At 40.7% G+C, this 20,964-nt stretch overlaps 1 protein-coding gene and 1 long non-coding RNA gene across 8 annotated transcripts in view; one reads left to right on the top strand and one right to left on the bottom strand.

Moving 5' to 3' along the window:
* The window catches only part of SHROOM2 (shroom family member 2), a 103,196-nt gene that overhangs the window by 63,771 nt on the left and 18,461 nt on the right, over positions 1-20,964 (bottom strand). The window lies entirely within an intron of this gene.
* LOC310706419 lies at positions 6,706-11,951 on the top strand. Of its 2 annotated transcripts, none has more exons than XR_014525860.1 (2): positions 6,706-6,848; positions 11,596-11,951. It is a non-coding gene; the product is annotated as an uncharacterized lncRNA (long non-coding RNA). The 2 variants fall into 2 exon arrangements; XR_014525861.1 differs by having other exon boundaries at positions 6,706-6,904.

Genomic DNA, 20,964 nt, shown 5'->3' with positions numbered 1-20,964 from the left:
TATCATCTATCTATCTATCTATCTATCTATCTATCTACTGTATCTATCTATCTTCATTTGGTTTTCATTTATTGTACGTAATACTATTATTACATTTTTATCCCTCCCTTTCCTTTAAGGACATCAAGAAAGCACAAAGGGCACTCCACACACTTTAAACCTCCCATAAATCCTGTAAGTAAATTACCAAGAGTGATTGACTGGCCCTTGGTAACCCATTGAGTTCTCCCCATTCTATAGGTTCAGAAAGGACTGCTGCAGTGCCACAAACAACAACAACAACAACAACAACAACGAATCACAACAGGCTCATGCTTAATGCAGCAAGATAAATGGATTAGAGAAACCAAAGGAGGAATTGTATATTTGACTGTATAGAAATGAAGGATTTATAGAAATATTTTCTGTTGTGTAACTTCAACACCAAACATGTTGCAGCAACCTCCCAATTACTGAAGCACTGTAGCATACATCACTGGACTTCATCAAATGCGCAATACTTCTCGGCACGAACTTAATCCCAATTGGTACTGGCCATGCCACTTTTTAATATGCATTACAGGCTCTTTTAAGTGTCCTGAATGCTTGTGCAACCACATTTCCGCACAGAAACCACAACAGCAATAGCAGTAAGTGTTAATGTCTGGGGAAGGTATCACATTTCTACAAGGTACACCATATATATACAATTATAAAATTGCCCTTCATCAACATAGGTCCCAGGGAAGTCTACAAACATTAAAGAAACTAGCAACAAAAGACAGCTAAAATTATAAACACAAACCAATCAACGTATCTAAAACCCCTCACAAACAGTAGAACAATAATGTAGCAGCCATTCATAAAAGCCCCCAAACCATGGGTCATGGGTAGGCAAACTAGGCCCGGGGGCCAGATCCGGCCCAATCGCCTTCTAAATCTAGCCCGCGGACGGTCTGGGAATCAGCATGTTTTTACATAAGAAGAATGTGTCCTTTTATTTAAAATGCACCTCTGGGTTATTTGTGGGGCCTGCCTGGTGTTTTTACACGAGTAGAATGTGTGCTTTTATTTAAAATGCAGCTCTGGGTTATTTGTGGGACATAGGAATTCGTTCATTATTTTTTTTCAAAATACAGTCTGGCCCACCACAAGGTCTGAGGGACAGTGGACCGTTCCCCTACTAAAAAAGTCTGCTGACCCCTGCCATGGACAAGCAGATAAAATTCTGTTAAAGGTCTGGAGAAACAGTTGTGTCTTAACCTGGCATCAGAAGTCCAAGTCTGTTGTGGCCACCCACACCTCATGGGGAGCAAATTCTATTATATAGTGGGGGGAAACTACAAAGAAAAGCTATTATGTGTCACCGCACAGCAAGCGATCTGCACTGGCAGTATAATGAAAAGGGCCTTCCTTCCATTCCAATCTTAAGGCCTGGGTTGGCTGATATGGGGAGAGGAGCTTCATTATATACTTGGTCTTAAGCCCATATTTCTTTCTTTATTATTATTGATTTCATAAATTCTGTGCACCTCTTGATTGTTTTTAAAAATCCTTCAAAGCGGTTTACAAAATATGTCAAAATATGCTAATTAACACCTTATATTGGACCAAGTAACACATAGGCAACTTGTCATGTGAAAGACATGACTCCATACTATCAGCATTCTAGCAGCTGCCTTATGTGCTACCTGAAGTTTCTGGACCATCTTCAAGGGTGGTGCCATAAAGAACACATTACACTAATCCAGGTGTGATGTTTGCTAGAGCATGTAGCATGATGGCAAGGCTATCTCAGTATAGGAATGGCTGTCGCTCTCAATCAGCTACAGCCTGGAAATAGCAACCCCTTGCAACTGACACCACCAAGGGCTCAAGTGACAATGCCAGATCCAGGAGTCGTCGTCCCCCCCAGGCTACAAACCTGGTCTTTTAAGGGGTGAGTGATTGTGTCTCTGTCTAGCCATGATTCAGCATCATTTTACTAGCCCTCATATGACCCCCATTACCACCTCCAGGCTAAGGAACAATCACAGTTTCATCTAGTTCAGATGGTATAGATCCAGCTTTTTTGGGACTACAACTCCCATCATCTCTAGCTAACAGGACCAGTGGTCAGGGATTATGGGAATTGCAGTCCCAAAACAGTTGGAGGGCCAAGTTTGGCGATCACTGGTATAGATGAATGCAATCCCCATGATGGTAGCACAAAACCTCAAATCCTGATGACTGCTCACAACAGCTTCATATAGATGCTAAACAACATAGCAGACAGAATAAAATCTGCATGAATCCACAGCACAACTCTCATGGGACCAGGGAGGAGTCCTCCAATGCTGCTGTCTAATAACAGCCCTGCAGGTTTGACTGAAAACACCTACAACTCTCAACCTGCTCCAGGATGTTACCATGGCTGGTGGCACCAAAGCCTCTGAAAGACTGAGGATCAACAGGGTCATCACATGCCTCCTGTTCCTCTCTCAAGATAGGTCACTAACCAGAGCTCTCTCAGTACTAAAATAGAATCAAAAGCCAAACTGAAATGGGTCCAAATAATATTTTGTGAGTACTCAGAAAATGCGATTTCCTCACAGTTAAAGCACCATCTTGAGGGAAGATGCGACGAATGAAAAAAATGAAGAGTTAGTAAACGTAAAAGATGTTGCTACCAAAAATCCTTGATTCACTTTCTTCAAAGTAAGTTCTATTGAAATTTGTGTAGTATAACCGGGGGCCGGGGATGAAAAGAGTAGGGATAACAAATATCCCAATTTGGATGGTGACCGCCAAAGAATCAACGAACCAAACACTTCTGATTTACCACGGATGAGTGAATTTGGCAAGGACTCGCTCAAGGACAAGTCATTGACATTTCATGTTGGTCATGAAATTTTTGAGGCTAAAATTCTGGAGGCTTGATTTGTGTGGTATAGGAAGTACTGAAACATTCAAAGAGAATAAAAGAAGGAAGCAGGAATATAAGAAAGAAAGAAAGAAAGAAAGAAAGAAAGAAAGAAAGAAAGAAAGAAAGAGGCAAGCAGGCAGAAATCTGGAAGCACTCACTTATTCTTTGAAGCCGGACCTAAGTAGATCTGAAGAAAAGAGATGGAAGATTGCCACATAAGCATGGTCAAGGGTCACTTAAGTTTAGGAAGCATGGAGCAAAAACATTGCAAAAGTTTACGTTTTCTTCCTTCCGGGCTGAAGCCAGCAGGAGTGTTTCGGCCAGGTGTGACAAGGTGCAGGTGAGGCAGCAAATGTTCAGAACCAATGACAGATCATGTGGGGTGCATTCAAGACTGGGCCAGACTCACTGAAAGCAGGAAAATTAGTTTCCTTCAGCATTTGTCTGGAGTAAACTAACAGTGTTAAACTCTGAAGGTGGAGGGGTGTGTGTGTGTGTGTGTGTGTGTGTGTGTGTGAAGTCTGGCCCATGAGGTCAGTGCTAATTTCTGCAGGGATAGGAGGCCTTCTGCAACCCTTGCATGTGGTGTGATGGTGGAGAGTCCTCCTGGGCTGCAGGTAGTCCTAGCAAGGATTTAAAAAGTCTTCAGATGAGGGCAGAGTTTATCTCCTTACAAGAAGGAAGTGGGGGCCTTGGGCTCCTACATGAAAATCTTCAGTGGGGCAGTCATTTTTCTGTCTGCCTTAGATGGGGATTCAGAAATGCCACCTTCATCATCCTGGGAGTCTTTAGAACTTTCCATCAAAGGGCGAGAGGGACTGCAGTCCCGGGCCATGACATATGGAACCACTACTGACAAACAACAAGCTATTCATGTATTTACTTGGAGCCTTTATATGATGAGTTTTCTCAAATGATTTCATAGCAGTTTACAAAAATTCAAGTAAAAAAAAAAAGACAAAGAATGGTGGCCTCTTGCATTGCAGTGAATAGGAGATGGCAGTGGATTGGTATTTGTACATTACGAAAGGAAGTATATCATTTCACTTGAAAGGATTAGGGAGGTGCTAATATTTTGCAATGATTCCCCAACCAGTTTTTAACGGGATTTAAACACTATTATCTTATTAGACACTGTTTGGAAGAGCTATACTCTTACTTCCTACTTCATCCCCCCGCCTCATCAAGCCATCACAAATAGCGCATACTGCTGCATCTACAACACATGGAAAGTATAATTGTCATGAAGTCACTACCTTTTTTCACTTCTGATAGAGGCAACTGTAGGGATCTTTTTTATTTTTGCTGTTTTGTCATGAGCTGCCTTCTTCTGATGAAAAGCAGACAATTTTTAAAAGAAATAAATGCAGCAGTAGATAAAATGGGGGGGGGGAGATGGTCTTCAAGAATAATCTTCTTTTATTTTTATTTTACATAATCTGTTTAGGATTACTTGGAGCAACCCGCCCGTAAGATTTGTTAAGGGAACACCTCTAACAAAGAGTGAACAGTGTGAATAATTCAAGGCAAGGTTTTCAAGGTAGATAAAACCTGTTGCCTCTGTAATCTAGGCTTATCCAGGAAGACAGAACGCTGTCACTACATTATCAAGCTATGATGAAATATTAATCCTGCGGTTCTGTATTCCCACACTATGTGTAACGAGAAATAAAATTAAAGTTAAATAATTAATTGGGTTCTGAGAGACCAAAGTGTCAAACCATAAGAGAAGGCTGCCTGTTGCATCTTTGCATGAATCAAGAACGCAATCATCTCGTGCTACTGGGAGGCAGACTCAAAACCGAGAAAAGCAGAAATAAATGAGAAGAATAATAATAATTTATTATTTATACCCCGCCCATCTGGCTGGGTTTCCCCAGTCACTCTGGGTGGCTTCCAACAAAATATTAAAAACACAATAAAACATTAAAAACTTCCCTAAACAGGGCTGCCTTCAGATGTCTTCTAAAAGTCAGATAGTTGTTTATTTCATTGGCATCTGATGGGAGGGTGTTCCACAGGGTGGGCACCACTACCGAGAAGGGTAAGGGCTTTTTCGGAGAGGAAAGGTGTTTTTTACTTTTTCATATTCTAAAATAAAAGGTTAAGTGTAAGAATGGCATGTGCTTCAGGGATGAAACGTTAGGGAAATAATGCTTTTTTAATTAGCGGCAGAGTACGAATTGGTACCGGAGGCTATATGAAACTACACAGACCTCACAGGCATCAAGATTTCAGGACTATGCAATGCTTAGTCATTTACTCCTGAAGTTCAGATATGAAACAAGAAATATATGATGGCTAACCATCTTTTTTTTTTAGCTAGTAACTAGTTTTAGATAACCTGCAACTGACACTGTGAAAATGATTATAACTTTTCATATAAAGGAACGTGGAAAGCATGCTTGATCAAATATTTGCCCCCTTCCCACCAAAGATTTAAATGCTGAATTGAAAACCTTATATTAGTAAGTTTGCTTCTGAATTTTTCACATGTTATAAGACTTCAGACTTTGGATTCAAAAAGGTGCCTGGCCTTTTGTCAGAAAAAGGAAAACCTTTGGATTCTACCCATGGTGGTAATTTTTGACAACTGAGGAAGATTTTGTCCAGCTGACCATTTTTCAAAAGTGCTGGAAATAAATGGTGCGTGTGTGTAAATCTACTCCCCCCCCCCACAAACCCCCACATCAGTAGTGTCCCATTCATATTTTTTTTAATGAGAAGCCAGAGCCACAAACCAAAATTTCTCTGCCCAGTTCCACACTGCCTGCAGAGGCCCCAGGTCAAGCATCAATCCTTAACTGATGGGGAAAGTCACAATTCCTCACATCTTAAGAGCTGTAGCTCTCTGCTTCTGTTCCAGTCCGGAAGTGAACAGTGACAGCCCTTTGCACTACATTGTGTTTCACAGTACTTGGGGCTTGCTGGAGCTTGTCTGGCAGACAGAAGCAGCTGTTTGCAATTCACGCCCTAAGTTATAATATGTTGTTCGTAGTATGAAAACATTCTAGAGACTCTACCATGCCTCCCAACACCGACTTTTAGACATTTCAGATTATTATAATTTATGAATAACTTTTTACATTCATCTCAAAAATGACACACATGCCATAAAAACAGCTAAAAACAAGTTTTAAAGCAGTATGAAAAGCCAGAGATAGGTATAGCTCAGTTGGCTAGACTTTAACCCAGGGGTCAGCTACCTTTTTCAGCTGTGGGCCCGTCCACCATCCCTCAGACCATGTGGTGGGCCGGACTATATTTTGAAATTTTTTTAAAAAATGAACAAATTCCTATGCCCCACAAATAACCCAGAGATGCATTTTAAATAAAAGAATATATTCTACTTATGTAAAAACATGCTGACTCCCAGACTGTCCGCGGGCCAGATTTAGAAGGCGTTTGGGCCGCATCCGGCCCCCAGGCCTTAGGTTGCCTGTCCTTGCTTTATGCATTAGAACATGGTGTTAGTAATGCCAAGGTTGCAGGTTCGATCCCCGTAAGGGACAGCAGCGCATTCCTCCATTGCACTGGGTTGGAACAGATGATCCTCAGGGTCCTTTTCAACTCTTGTTTGTTTATTTGTTTCCAAAGGGAGAAACCATTTCCTCCCTACTCATTTGTTGTATGTGTGTACGTACAACCACAAGCTAACAGTGGCTGCCCAACACGTGACCTCTACCCAAAGAGAAAGGTTGCAGAATTTTATACGTAGCAGCTCCATTTATTGTTATAGTTGCTAGAGCAATGCAGTAGAACGAACTGAACACTCTTAGAATTTACATAGATGAACTGATATTGGCCAACTGAACATATACAGTGCTGCTGATGTTTTATTTCAAGAACAGGCAACCATTCTCTTAAGTTTGTTTCTTGGCAATGCAGAGGACTGCTTTTGAAAGGGTGATCCGGAGTTCTTCATGCACAGCCCTTCTGATATCATGCAAAGCACGAACTAAAGGTATAATAAATTATTTGCAGGAGGAAAGGATGCTGAATAGCCATGGGGGAAGAAAGGTACCTTTAAATATAAACATGGTGGTAAACAAAAGTTCAGATTAAAAAACTCGTCTGGGGGAACACGAATTAGAGAGCCATTTTTGGCAAATTTCTCAGAAACATATGATCCAGACATTCAGTTGCACCCGTTTCTATGAAAGAAGCCAAAGCTTCTTTCTATTGCTGAGTTATTAATTGGTAACATGAATCCTCTATAGTGGTGTAGTGTTACACTGAAGCCCTTTATTCTACTCCATCCAGAAACAGGACACTTTCTTTTTCTTCTTCAGGACAATTAACTAGATTAGAAACTAATGGATGAAGCTCCTCAATTATATACAAGGTTAAGAGCACATTAATTTGGTTTCCTTGCAAATTTGTAAGGCATCTTCACTTGGAAGAACAGAAGACAACCACTCCACCATGTTTGCTGAAAAAACTAACATTTCATCAACACATCCAGTTAAAATATGCACACAGACTTTCAGTATGACACAATCCCGTTTCCTAAAAAGAATGTGCTCCTGCTAGTATATTTCAAATATGGATGGGCCCTTGGCTCTCCAGTTCTGGCTATGCAACATATTTCATTGACAAAGTAGCTTTTCATACCTGACACTATATTATATTCAGAAAGTTGATGAGGATGAACACTGGTCTTCAACACATGTGTGGACATCCACTACTATACAGTGGCCTAATTCAAGGTGTGTCACAGAGAAAAAGAAAATGTAATGAGCCCAGAAGTGCATGTGTGGGTTTAAGGTTGGGCCTAGGTCTGGAAAGGTTCAAAATTACTGGCACTGACTATGCATTTAACATTCCGTAGATGGGACGCCCTGGGTCCCTTAAACACTTGTTACTGACACCAGAAAAAGCTGCCTTTTGTAATGGGAGTATTTCTTTTTGTTTGCTTGCTTATTAAATTTGTATACTACCGCCCTATATCCGTAGGTCTCAGGCGGTTCACAACATAAAATCATAATAGAAAAAAAACACAGAATACATAATAAAAACAAAAGCCAAGATAATCCAATAATCCCCACTTCCACAACACATTTTTAAAGGGAATTGGCTGTCAATCAGCCAAAGGCTTGACTGAAGAGCGGTATTGCCTGGTCCCCAAAGGTGTATAATGAAGGCGCCAGCAGAACTTCCTTAGGGAGGGCATTCCACATGCAGGAGCCACTGCAGAAAAGGCCTATTCTTGTCCTTTCACCTTTTGGACCTCTCATCCACAATTTGATATACAGACTTATTAAATATGCACTTTTAGAGCAAGCCACAGTTCCATGAACAATGGGGAACTGTGGTTGGTTCAAAAGCAAAACAGGAAGCTTTTGGTGTGCTCTTCTCATTCATAAAGAGGAGATGGGTTAGGGGGAACATACAAGCCCAAGGTCTGCATAGGCTTATACAGTACCTTTAATAGCAAACCATGGTTTGCGGTTTTGTCTAAACTGGATGTTTGTATGTTAAAGACCAGCCTTCTGTTTCCATAAGCCTTGTGTTATGAAGGCTGTTTTCCCCACAGCATCCACTGGCACAGAGCTCTGCACATATACAGGGATACTTTTTCTAGCTACATGGCAGATGAAGCATTGAATTTAGAAGGATTTTTTTCTCACCAAATGCAGTACAACTTGCAATGCTCGTAGGAAAAGCCCTAGCAGCCAACACATAAACAATTTACGTGCTTTACAAATACGAACCTTGTCTGTTTGGTGATACTTTAGAACATTATTCCTGTAGTAGTCTAAACATGGAGGGAAATATGCATCGCATTAATCTAAAGAAGTGCTTAGAGCAGGAAAATATTATTACTCAGATTTCTACAAAAGAAAGGGACTAACAAGCTAACACAAAAGTGCTACAGTGGAGGATTTTATCCTAAAGGCTAATGTAATGCAAATATTTGGTTTGGCACAGACCACTTTAAAAAACACAGTGTTAAACGCACTAACAGTGCAGTCTTATGTGGACTACTCAGAAGTAAGCCCCATTTGCTTCAATGGGGTATACCACCAGGAATAAATATATAAATACACACACTCTCACTCTCTCTATATATATATATGCCTAAAGCAGTCATTCTTCTGCATTGGCTTGAAAACAAGCAATTTTCTCAAAAAGTAAAAACAAGAGTAGATTTTTTTTCATTAAGAACAGCTGAATGTTAATTACACTTAAGGCATCTCCTTATAAAAACAACTTGTCAGAATCTAGGAGCGGCCACATTAAACTAGCTCACTCGACAGAAATGACCTTTCACATAGAACAACAGCTCAATTGAAGGTGGCTGAGTAAAGTCTGGACTAGCAAGACAGAGGAGTACAACTGGGAAAGTCCCTAACCATCATTATTACATTGGTGGGATCTCAAACTATGATGCGGACTGTCAGTCCCATGAAGTTTTCTTGTTATGTTTGACAATGCTGGTTAACAAATTGCTGAACTCAAGTTTGCAAAAGTTGGCCTGGTGCACACGACACTGTAAACCAAACTATGGCTTACTGTGGCCACATAAACATGCAGGGTTCTGAACAGGATTTTGTGGTTCTTTTTGTCCTAGCTCCACACTGGGCTAAACCAAAGTTGGGCTTAGTGTGTTATTCAAAGCAGGACTCCTGGCCTGTTTTGGGCTACAGCCTGTGGTTAGTGAGGACTAAACTTGACCTTGAGTCCTGAGTTTGGGTTACATGTTAAGCCAAACCTGACTTAGCTCACCAGAGAGGACCAAAGCGGCTGCAAGCGCTTCTCTGTGAGCCCACAACATTTGCATGGTCCTGGTAAGGCATTGTTCGGCTTACTGTGTTGTGCAAACCAGGCCAAGGCACCATACACAATGCACTTCAGTGCTTTCTAGAAGTCTTCTAACCAAAAGATACAAAGAAAATGTAGGATGGCATCCAACTAAGTCGCTGGCTCAGAATGACTAAAGAATATGACTCTGCATTTCTATCATGCCTTAAAAAGAAGATAAAGACACATTATTTTAAACCCACCATTCCTCTAAGGCAGAGCTTTCCCAACTTTTCATGTTGGTAACACACTTTTCAGACATGCATCATTTCGCGACACAGAAATTCAGTTTTACTAGCAAACTGGAGGTTACACTAACACCTTTCCAACTCCGGGAGGAGCGTGGGGAGAGTTCATGCGACACACCTACACATTGCAGCCCAAACAATAATGTCTCGCGACACACAGTTTGGAAAGCTCTGCTCTAAGGAGCTAACAGATTTTTAGCTTCACAACAAACCTGTAAGCAAGGTTACAGGCATCTAAACACAGAGGGTTCCTGCCTGATGCTATTAGGCGAGGCCTTTCAAAGCGTAGGCGCTGCCGCACTAAAAGATCAACTTCTCACAGAGGCACATGAAAGGTGCATTATTGAAACTCGTCTAAAAATCAACCTACCATGATGAACATGCAGAATGCAAGAAGCAGCCTGGATAAAATCTGCTTGAACTGTCATGAGTCTTGCCTCCCACAGTCTTCAGTGCCAAACACAAACCAGGGAGGCTATTTAAAGAAAACAACAAAACCTACTATTTTCAAGCTATGCTTTAAACACACACACAGGTCACAAAATGGGACTATTTTACAGATCTCTCAAAAATACATAAGCATTTACAGGTGTTTATAGTTACAAAATATGCTAGGTTCTGGAGAAATGGGGACTGTTTTTTATTTCCTTGACTGGCTGTGCTGTAATTTATTTAGGAGTTCACCTTAAACTCAAGGTTATTGTGTATTACTGGCCCCAAGCAGAGTTATTTGAACACATGCCAACCCTGAGCAATAAGTTACTGGATTTCATGCTCCATGAGGGGTATTTTAAACATAATTCATGGCCTTCGTTTCAGATCAAAAGCACCAAAGGAGTGCAGAGAATTAGATTACAGATATTACAGACTGACTAAAGGAGTTAGGGAAGGCAAAGTCACAGTCACCTACCTTCAGAATACATTCCTCCATGTGTATATGTGTGTGTGCACACAAACACAAAGCAGTAAAGTTAAACTTTGCATTTTAACAATATTGTCTCAGTTATAAAAGTTCGCAATTAACTCCAGCAGAGTCTCGTGTCCCTCATCTGTCTTAATTTAAGATGGGATTTTGTTTTCTGCTGTTGCCCATTTTGTATAATGAAACAACACATGGATTAAGGTGAAAGACATTTACAAAAAAAAAAAAGAATGCCACAGAGCTGGAAAATGCTCAGGAAAGTGCAATCAAAAAGATGAGGGTGCAATTCCTCTATGAGGGAAGGTTTGTTTTTTAGCTTACCCCAAAATGGCAAGACGGGACAGAACAAAGGTTTCTACAAGGTGTGGGCAGCGTTTCTCCTCTCATAACCGAAGAACCCAGGGTCATCCAATGATGCTTGATTGTGTGAGAGGCAAGACAGACAAAAGGAAGTACATGCTTCAACTATGGAACTCACTGCAACAAGAGGTGGCGACAATACCAACCCAGAGGGCTTTAAAAGGAAATCAGACAAATTCACAAATGATATGCTACTAACAAGCATGCCCCTAAATACTAGTCACTGGGAAACAACAGTGGACAAGGGCTATTATCTTCACATTTGTGTACTTGCCACGTGATTGATACAGGGTGCTGAGTTAGATAGTTCTTTACTAGGACTCTTATTTACTCGGAGTAGATACTAAATAAGCTCCTTCTCTCTCTCTCTCTTTTAGAATTATGCTTCTTCCCACTCAAAACCATGCAGTACCCAAAGTACTGCATGAAACAGGAATGTATTTGCTGAAACATCAATATCCATTTTAAAAGGCGCAACCAACTTCCTCTGGTTCTTTTCCTTTTTTCTCAAGCCAGCTGCATCTGTACCTCGGGGATGTCCTTCCCACTTAGAAAAACATGCAGTGTTGCCAGTATTCTCAGATTTCTCTCCTGGTCAGAACATTTATCAGAAACGCATGTCTGAGCCAATGTTCAAGCTAAATTCTAAGTGGTAAATTTATTTGCTCAGCACCATTGTTCATTTCAAGGAATCAGCCACTTATGTGAATAAATTAGCAAAGTGAGCCTCTTATCCTAACTTTGAAAGCAGTTCTGTGAGAACCAAGAGCGTATCATCCCTCACAACTATCCAAATAAATACAGTGGACGCTCGGGTTGCGAACATGATCCGTGTGGAATGCATGTTCACAACCCGCAGCGTTTGCAACCTGAAGGCGCATCTGCACACACGCAGGTTGCCAATTGGCGCTTCTGCGCATGCGCGACTGCCGAAACTTGGAAGTAACCCTTTCCAGTACTTCTGGGTTTTGGCGGGTACGTAACCCGAAAAAACGCAACCTGAAGCGGCTGTAACCCGAGGTATGACTGTAATAGCACTAGAATTCGGTGAATATCTCCTATCCCAGGACCCACTGCAAATAAAGTACTGCAAATAAAGAATATTACGTAATCATGCCTTTGTAAGCAAAGCATGTGTGTGACTGTTGATAGGCGCACCATTTTCAGCTTTGAAAGGGGGCAGAATGGGGCAAGGCAGAACAGACAATAATGGACTTCCATGCATCCTGCTAACGTGCACAGTGGCCAGAAATGGAACCCCAGCATAAGTGGGAATTCTCCTACAAATCAATAAGGCCCACTAGCATTTTTAGTAACTTCTGAAGTATAGCAGCAGGTAGTATTGAAATATCAATCACAACAAGGCAAACATCTGCTTCGCCTAGGAATCTTTTCTTCCTATGTACATAAAAATGTAAGTCCATCATCACACAACCCTCACTGAACGATCTGTAGTGCTGCAATACCATTGAGCAAAAGGGCATTTATGACTTTTGAAATGATTTCCCGTGATATCCCTATTTTCAGTCCTGTGTCTCATACTCCTGAGACACTAGTGATTATTAAGTAGTAAATTATAAGCTAGTGGGTCCTGCAGATGAATATTCAAGATGCTGGTGGTTTATGCATTAGGTGTGTATGAGGTAGGAAGGCAAATTATTGTTCAATGTGCAACCAATGTTCATATTCCTCCTGGCCATGAGCTTCTCCCAAATGAGAATGCCTATCCTTTTATATTTAAAGGATAGCTATATTTAAACCAGAATTTTATGCACAACAGAAGGTAATGTGTTAAGTTTTACTGATATCCATCTGTACATACTTTCTGAAGCAGACTTAGTGGCACCAAAAGCTTGGCTAGAAGATCATAGGAAACGTAGTATGACCCATACATTTATTTATTTCTAGAAGTATTTATTTACTTACTATCCTAAGGACCTCTTCCCACATTATATTAGTAGTACTAAGAAAGCTGAAACAGGTCTAACTTGTTCTTATGCCTTAGTACAACTAACAAAACACAAGGCTGTCCCTTCCCAATTACATCATCTAGCTGGACAGAAGGAATTCTTCCTACCGCAATATTGGTTGGTTGAACACAGTGTAAATGCAACAAACAGGCGTTTTACAAGTGCACCTATATGATACACATGTTTTTGGAGAGTTGGAATTGGCCACACTCTTCAATGCACACTTGGTGACAAAGCTGAATCTCCTGGTGTATATAATGTGTGAAAGAGAAGCAGGATAGAAATGACTTGATTTGTTGAGCAAATAGCATGAGGCCCTTATCATTTCACAAAGTTTCTTGTTGGCCCACAAGCAAATGGGACAGTAACAATATCAAAGTGTTAAATTAAACTAACATTTATTTATTTTTTCAAAATATACCAACACAAGCATTGCATAAACACTGTAACTTTTATATGCTAGAGACAGGAGGAAAGGTAATGTTGCAAAGTCCCATAACGTGCTGGTAAGTAGGTTTTATAAGAATGTGTGGTGCTACCTTAATTCAGTCAGTGCAGACACCTACTGCCTCAATGCACCCAGCTCTGATTTGCAGCAGAACGAGGTTCCAAGGCCTGCTTTAACTGGACATATTGATGATTGTGCTTAGGAAGTGCTCTGCTACTGCTGAGATATTCTTCCATGTATTGCAGCCAGGTGGATCCTATTACCAGGTAGGAAAGTGGAAGGGTATAATATGTCTCATAAAATAAATCTTTAATGTCTCTCTATCAAGATGCATGTCACTGCACATAAGAATCCCCACAAATTTACTTGCTGGTTTGAGGGGCTGGGTTTTAAAATAGAGTAAATTTAAGCCTCCTCACTAGCGCCACATTTTTAAAGTTTGAGAAACATTCTTGTTACAAAGAGATACATACACAAGTCATGCTGAACATAAATCCCCCCAGGATAGCTGGAGATAGATTGTCCAACACAACAAAAAAGCATTCCTTGTCATTCTTTCAGATAAACTAAATAAGCTTGACTTGAACATTTCTTTCCACAAGATGCTTGTTAGGTAACTACTTCTTGAATTAATAGGTCACATAAAGATTGAGGAAGCCAATAATGGAAGTCTACTTTTTGACAAGACAATGAAACTTCAAGCTAGATTACTAAAATAAACAGAAACAACAACAACAACAGCTATGTACATTTTAATTAAACAAAGCCATATGGCAGAGGATGCTTGCCCGATAGACTGAACTGTGTCACAAGATGTTCTGTTTCAAGATCGTGCAACAATTCCTGGCACTGTTGCTTATAAAAAACCCCAGAATTATACCCCTTTTCCCACCACCAAGACACTAAAAAAGTAAAAGGAAGCGCATTCCTGAGCCCCCACGATAAAAATGGCTCAGCGTGTGGAATGCAAGGCGAACATTCCTGTATGAACTCAAAGGTCTGATTTAACTTTGGAGCAGTAGCCATAGCTTCAGGGAAGGGGGGAAATGGAGACCTTGAATGTTGGTCTTTGCCTCCAAATCCCTTGCTCCCAACACCACCACATTGTCTATCATTGTCTTTTGTAGAAGGGGAAATAGCAGCTTCCTTAAGGCAGGGCACAAAGACAGAATTCATCCCGCATTGTGGGAGAAGAAACCAAATGCTGAAAATATACCTTGTTTGAGGAGAGTCCATTTTTCTGACTTTCTTTTTTTTTTTTTACTCTGGAATGAGAAAGACCAAATCTCTCTAAACAAACAAGAGTAATTTATTTACAGTTTGTTAAATTATCTCAGTATCATTGCCAGGACTGGCTTCCGTCCAGCTTTTAAAAGCCTAAACCATGTGATTTTCTAAAGAACAGAGGTTCTATGGTTTAGAAAACAAATACCAATGGGCAGTTGGCTGGTTTGGAGAAACGCATAGGGCTGTGTTGTGAGTGACCATATTTGCAGACAAGGCTGTTCCACCTCCATGCTTTCCACACCTATGTGAGAAAGGTGAAAGCTTGAAACATGACGTTTTTAAAAAAATGAAATTTAGGCTTAGAAACCATGTGGTTTCTGCTTATATGTTACATTTTTGCCACACACAGACTCTGTGCAAGTGTGATCTCCATGATCGACTTCTGTCGCTCACTGTTCAAGTTTGTCCAAACGTGTCGAATAAAGAGAAAAGGGCTTGAAAACAAGAACAAAATATTTGCTTCTTGCAACAGCATCTTCCAAAAACAGTGAACAGAACACTGCCCATTTAAAAGCCTGTGATTAAGTGCAACTTCTCTCCCTCTCTTACACTTACACACACACACACACACACACACACACACACACACCAACCAAGAACAGTTCAACTACCTATTTTGTCTATCAAAAGTTGAACTTCTTTAAGAAATTGATTTAGGGAAGAAATCCCCCCCCCCCATTATTTTGCAAATTAAATAAACCAGAAAAACAAAGCTTTAAAGTGAATTGATCTACAGTGGTATCTTGGGTTACAGATGCTTCAGGTTACAGACTCTGCTAACCGAGAAATAGTTCCTAGGGTTAAGAACTTTGCTTCAGGATGAGAACAGAAATCGCACGGCGGTGGCGCAGCGGCAGGCCCCATTAGCTAAAGTGGTACCTCAGGTTAAGAACAGTTTCAGGTTAAGAACAGACCTCTGGAATGATTTAAGTTCTTAACCCAAGGTACTACTGTATTTATGAGAAGTTTCCAGTCACATTGGTCAGTAGGATAATTTTTTAAAATCAACACATTGATGGGACACAATATCTTTATTAAGACAAATCAAGAAGCTACAAAGCAGCCAGCAGCCTTTGTAGGACCTTTTTCAGGCTGGTTCATATTAAACAAAAATAGTGAAGAGGGCTGAGGTAGGCCACAGCAGAAAATTTCAGAATTAACAATAGAAACTCATGAGACTGTTTGCATGGCATGGGCTTGTGTGGGAGGAAGAAGCGTTACAAGCTTCTACTGAGTCACCTTTCCATCCCTACCCTCAAAAACACTTGAGCTCTGGGGGTGAGAGTTAGGAAAACTGAAGCCAACAAGATCATAACCTGTTAGCTCTATCTATAACCTGCAACAAGATTGTGTCATGCTAAAATACAGGCAGAACTGTCAGCAGGACTCTAAAGTGTGAAAACATGGAACTATACTCAGTACTGTACTCTGAATACAGCATGACATAAAATCCATTGTTCAACATGGTTGAGCATGGGCCAAAGTGTTCCATGGCTTGGTGGAGCTATAGCCATTTGAGAAATAATGCAGCAGCAGCCCATCTATCATGCAACTCAGTGCAGGGAGCAACATTTATATACCAACCAGATTTACTGAGTTTCTGAAACATGTAACTCACATATCAAAGGCACAATCATCTGGGGAGTCATCGTCTGGGCAGTAAGAAAATGTTTTGGCTTTAGATACTGTCTTATTTTCTCTGTTCAAGCCGAGAACATTTCTCCCCATTACATTCTGAACTGTCTAGCATTAAGCCCAGTGCTTTCAATTATATTGTGTTAGTTGCCAGCTTCTGTGCTTCCATGCAAACTCTAGAACAAACCTCCCCACCACACACACACAAAAAGCTCTCAACCATAAGAGCAAACGACAATCATACCTGAGTTTTTAATGTTTTACAAGATATGATTCTAAACTTTATTTAGGTTCTCATTTTGCGCAGTATGTGTGTAAGATTTGCATGGGGACTGGCATCTTTCGTAACCATCATTTAGTGTGTGTGTGTGTGTGTGTGTACACTAACGGTGGATTCCTGTGCCTAAAAAACAGAGTTCATTTTCTGTAAGTTGTACGTGTGTGTGTATGCACACATGTACATTTAACAACCTCAGCAACATTACCCCGGTTACCTTAAGCTCCATTAATCTTAATGCAGTCCTGTAAAACAAAACAGTTTCCTTTAACAACCGGATTCTTGACCTTCTGCTACTCTGGTGCATGAATGGGGGTCGCGGTGGAAAGGATACTGTCCAATCCCGACCGAGAGCTGCAGTATTAAAAACAGCACACGTGCCACAGAATAGCCAGGAGAAAAGACAAACTCCCCCCCCCAACACCACCATGGCAACAGGGCCCGTTTGCATTCCTCTTCCGTGCTCTCAGAGCATTAGTAATCCAAATTCACAGAAAATGTTCTTTTTATAGTATCTGTCTATTATGGAGGTGATCAGGAATATATATATGCACATCATTTCCAGTACAGGTCAATCTTCAAACCCAACCCCAGATATCTAAAGAATGCAAACAGATTTTAGAAGGTGAAGGTAGAAAAGGCAGTTTGTGACAATTATTTTTTTCCTCTCTGTGAAAAACCATCCTTGAGCCTCAGGACTTGGCTTCTTACTAAATTCTTCCCTCACATATATTGAGTAGTTAGTTCTACTGGATAATCAATGAAGAACCGACATGCATTATTGCTATGGACGCTAATTTAAAATGTTTCCATTTTCCATATATCCTAGAACAACTGCAGTTCAAATGATATCAGAACATTTTTTAAAAAAACTTGTTACAGTGATTCCCAAACTTTTTGTCCACTTGACCACTGCTTGGTTATCTTGGAGTACTACTTCACAATTTTTTTTGCTGCCCATTTTAGCAACTAAAACCATAGAACTGTAGCGTTGGCAGGTACTCCAAGGGGTCATCTAGTCCAACCCCCTGAAACGCAGGAGTCTTTTGCCAAACATGGGGTTTTTAAACCACAACCCTGAGATTAAGCGTCTCATGCTTTACTGACTGAGCTATACCTGCTGAGCTACATGCACTTCTAGACGCTGTACGATTCTCTACTGAATCTTTTATTGCTTCTTTTCTTTCCTTTGTACTGTATTTTTATTATGCTACAATTTGGGCTTCCATAGAATTCTAACTGTAATACAATAAAATACAATATCTAAGAGAGGGTGGGAAAGAAGCATTAAAAACGCAATTAAAAACAAATAGGAATATTTAATGCAATGGGTGAGCAGCTTCCCATATTCAATGATGATTCCACAGACCACATGAATGAAGCTTATATAGGCCACTGGTGGACTTCATGGGTCACAGTTGGGAACCCACAGCCTAGGATATAATCACCAAAAAATAAATAAAAATGAAGCTATCCTCTGTTATTGAGGTGCTTCCAGACTAGAGTTTTTAGCACTGCACACTCATTGTTCTCCCACAACGTAACTTTCTCTACTGCAGTAGGTAAGGTAAAGGTAATGGGACCCCTGACCATTAGGTCCAGTTGTGGCCGAATCTGGGGTTGCGGCACTCATCTCACTTTACTGGCCGAGGGAGCTGGCATACAGCTTCTGGGTCATGTGGCCAGCATGACTAAGCCGCTTCTGGCGAACCAGAGCAGCGCACAGAAACGCTGTTTACCTTCCCACCGGAGCGGTACCTATTTATCTATTTGCACTTTGACGTGCTTTCGAACTGCTAGGTGGGCAGGAGCAGGGACCGAGCAACGGGAGCTCACCCTGTCATGGGGATTAGAACCGCCTTTCTTCTGATCAGCAAGACCTAGGCTCTGTGGTTTAACCCACAGTGCCACCCACGTCCCACTGCAGCAGGCACACCCCCCAAATTTTTTCTCATGTAACTTTTCCACATTATTAACAGCTAGTGTGGAAGTACTCTGGCTGGTCGCTAATTGTCCGCCATCTCCACTAATAAAGATTTATGCAATGCTTAATTCTATTACTGCAAGCTGTCCAAAGTGTGGGGCAGGGTGGGAAGGGTGTGGAGCAGCTAAAATTACCTTTTTAATAATGCATTATTTAATTTGTGGCTTTAATATAGTTCCAAATAATTCAACACTGGTACATCAAATAATACATTGCTATACTTAATACAGTCTAGAATAATGATTGTTTACCTCACAAATGTTGTCATGCAGGTCCACTGTAATGCTTGTGGTTAAAAATTTTTTTAACTCCTTTGTGGGTTGTTGTTATGAGTTTGCAAACAGATCTCTTGTGGAACAGCAGGGATTCCTGTATAAAGGAACCCTTATTCCAATAGTCACTTTTCTTGTTCAGGTTAAGGTAAATCTCCTTAAAGTAATTTAGCTTACTGCAATCTCATTTGCCCTGTTAAATGAACATAAGCATATGCTGGAGACACGGCTTCTTTTGTGTGGTTTACACTTATTTCACTGCAAGAGAGTTTTTTAGTAAGTTCAATGCAAAAACTCAGTTTCCCCTATTAACAATCACTTTAAGCTCTACTTAAAGATGTGCTTACATTAAGCTCTGCTTAAAATGAGCCGGTTCCAGAGTTGTGCGCAGAGGTATACTGCTCAAGATGGAGGAAGAGGACAGAGGGACTATCTTCATCCGCCCCCTCACTCCACATGCTTCCTGGAAAATTTCCCCATCAAATGTTTTTTGAAGCCACCACATATGACAGCAGGATAGTTTTTCCTGTGTTGGTGAGCTATATTCAGCAATTATGCCTAAATTATAGGGACATGGGTGGTGCTGTGGTCTAAATCACTGAGCCTAGGGCTTGCCAGTTGGAAGGTTGGAGGTTCAAATCCCTGCGACGGGGTGAGCTCCCACTGCTCGGTCCCAGCTCCTGCCAACCTAGCAGTTCAAAAGCACGTCAAAGTGCAAGTAGATAAATAGGTACCACTCCGGCAGGAAGGTAAACGGCGTTTCCGTGTGCTGCTCTGGTTTCGCCAGAAGAAGCTTAGTCATGCTGGCCACATGACCCGGAAGCTGGACAAACGCCAGCTCCCTCAGCCAGTAAAGCGAGATGAGCGCGCAACCCCAGAGTTGTCCGCAACTGGACCTAATGGTCAGGGGTACATTTATCTCCTGCATAATTTTATATAATTTAAGTAGCGGCAATAAATCTGGATACTGAATTATATTCAACTATTCTGCTGAGGGAAGAATTTGGTGTTATCCTACGAAGCAAGAGAAAGGCATAATTATTCATCCTTATTTATTTGGTAAAGTTTATATCTCACTCCATTGTAGCAAAAATATATATGCAGATATGTATATACACAAATCATATACACATGTATGTCTAATCTCCAGAAAACAATATTCAAGCTGTTTTCTCTAATGAGAATGTGGCTACATTCTGGTATTGTGTTTTCCAGTCCTCCCAATTATATTTTATTTGGAAACAGCCATGTACACCTGTGCTCCCCTTGTATGCTCAGCTTACCAGAAGATTTCCTGGTTTGTTAAACTCTTACATATGACATCTGCCATGCTATCCAGCTCTCCCAAGTTTACCATTTTTCCCAGTCGGACCTCGAAATGTTTTTACCAAGTCTTTACACCTCTACCAGGTGTCAAACAAGCGTGATACCAAGGAAGAAATCATTACAATTTCAAAAAAATATTTTATTAGTCAAATACATTAATGGACACAATAATGCTTTAACTATTCTTAACAATAATGCACAGAAATGGTACTCTTCCACATTATCCACAACATAATGGAAGAAATCTACTGTGTGTTTTGCTGCAACTTTTTAAGATGTTGACATCATCTCATATATTTACAATAAACAGTCCAAGGAAAATTCCTACTGCTTAGCTACAGCGATATGTAAACTGTTTTGCAGTGAAAATAAAACACACAACGAAAGAAAACTTCTCAGGGGTCAACGAAAGCCATTTAGCAATAAAATCTACGGAACAACCACCAGCATGGTGTGTTAACTGCTGTTAGATAGTGGGGAGGGAATTCCACAACTTAGGGGCGGCCACATATAATGGCTTCTTCCTGGCAAAATGAAGGTATGGGGC

The sequence above is a fragment of the Podarcis liolepis genome (assembly GCF_965112155.1).
Source record: "Podarcis liolepis genome assembly, chromosome: 4".
NCBI lineage: Eukaryota > Metazoa > Chordata > Lepidosauria > Squamata > Lacertidae > Podarcis > Podarcis liolepis.
This window is presented reverse-complemented; position numbering and strand designations above follow the sequence as displayed.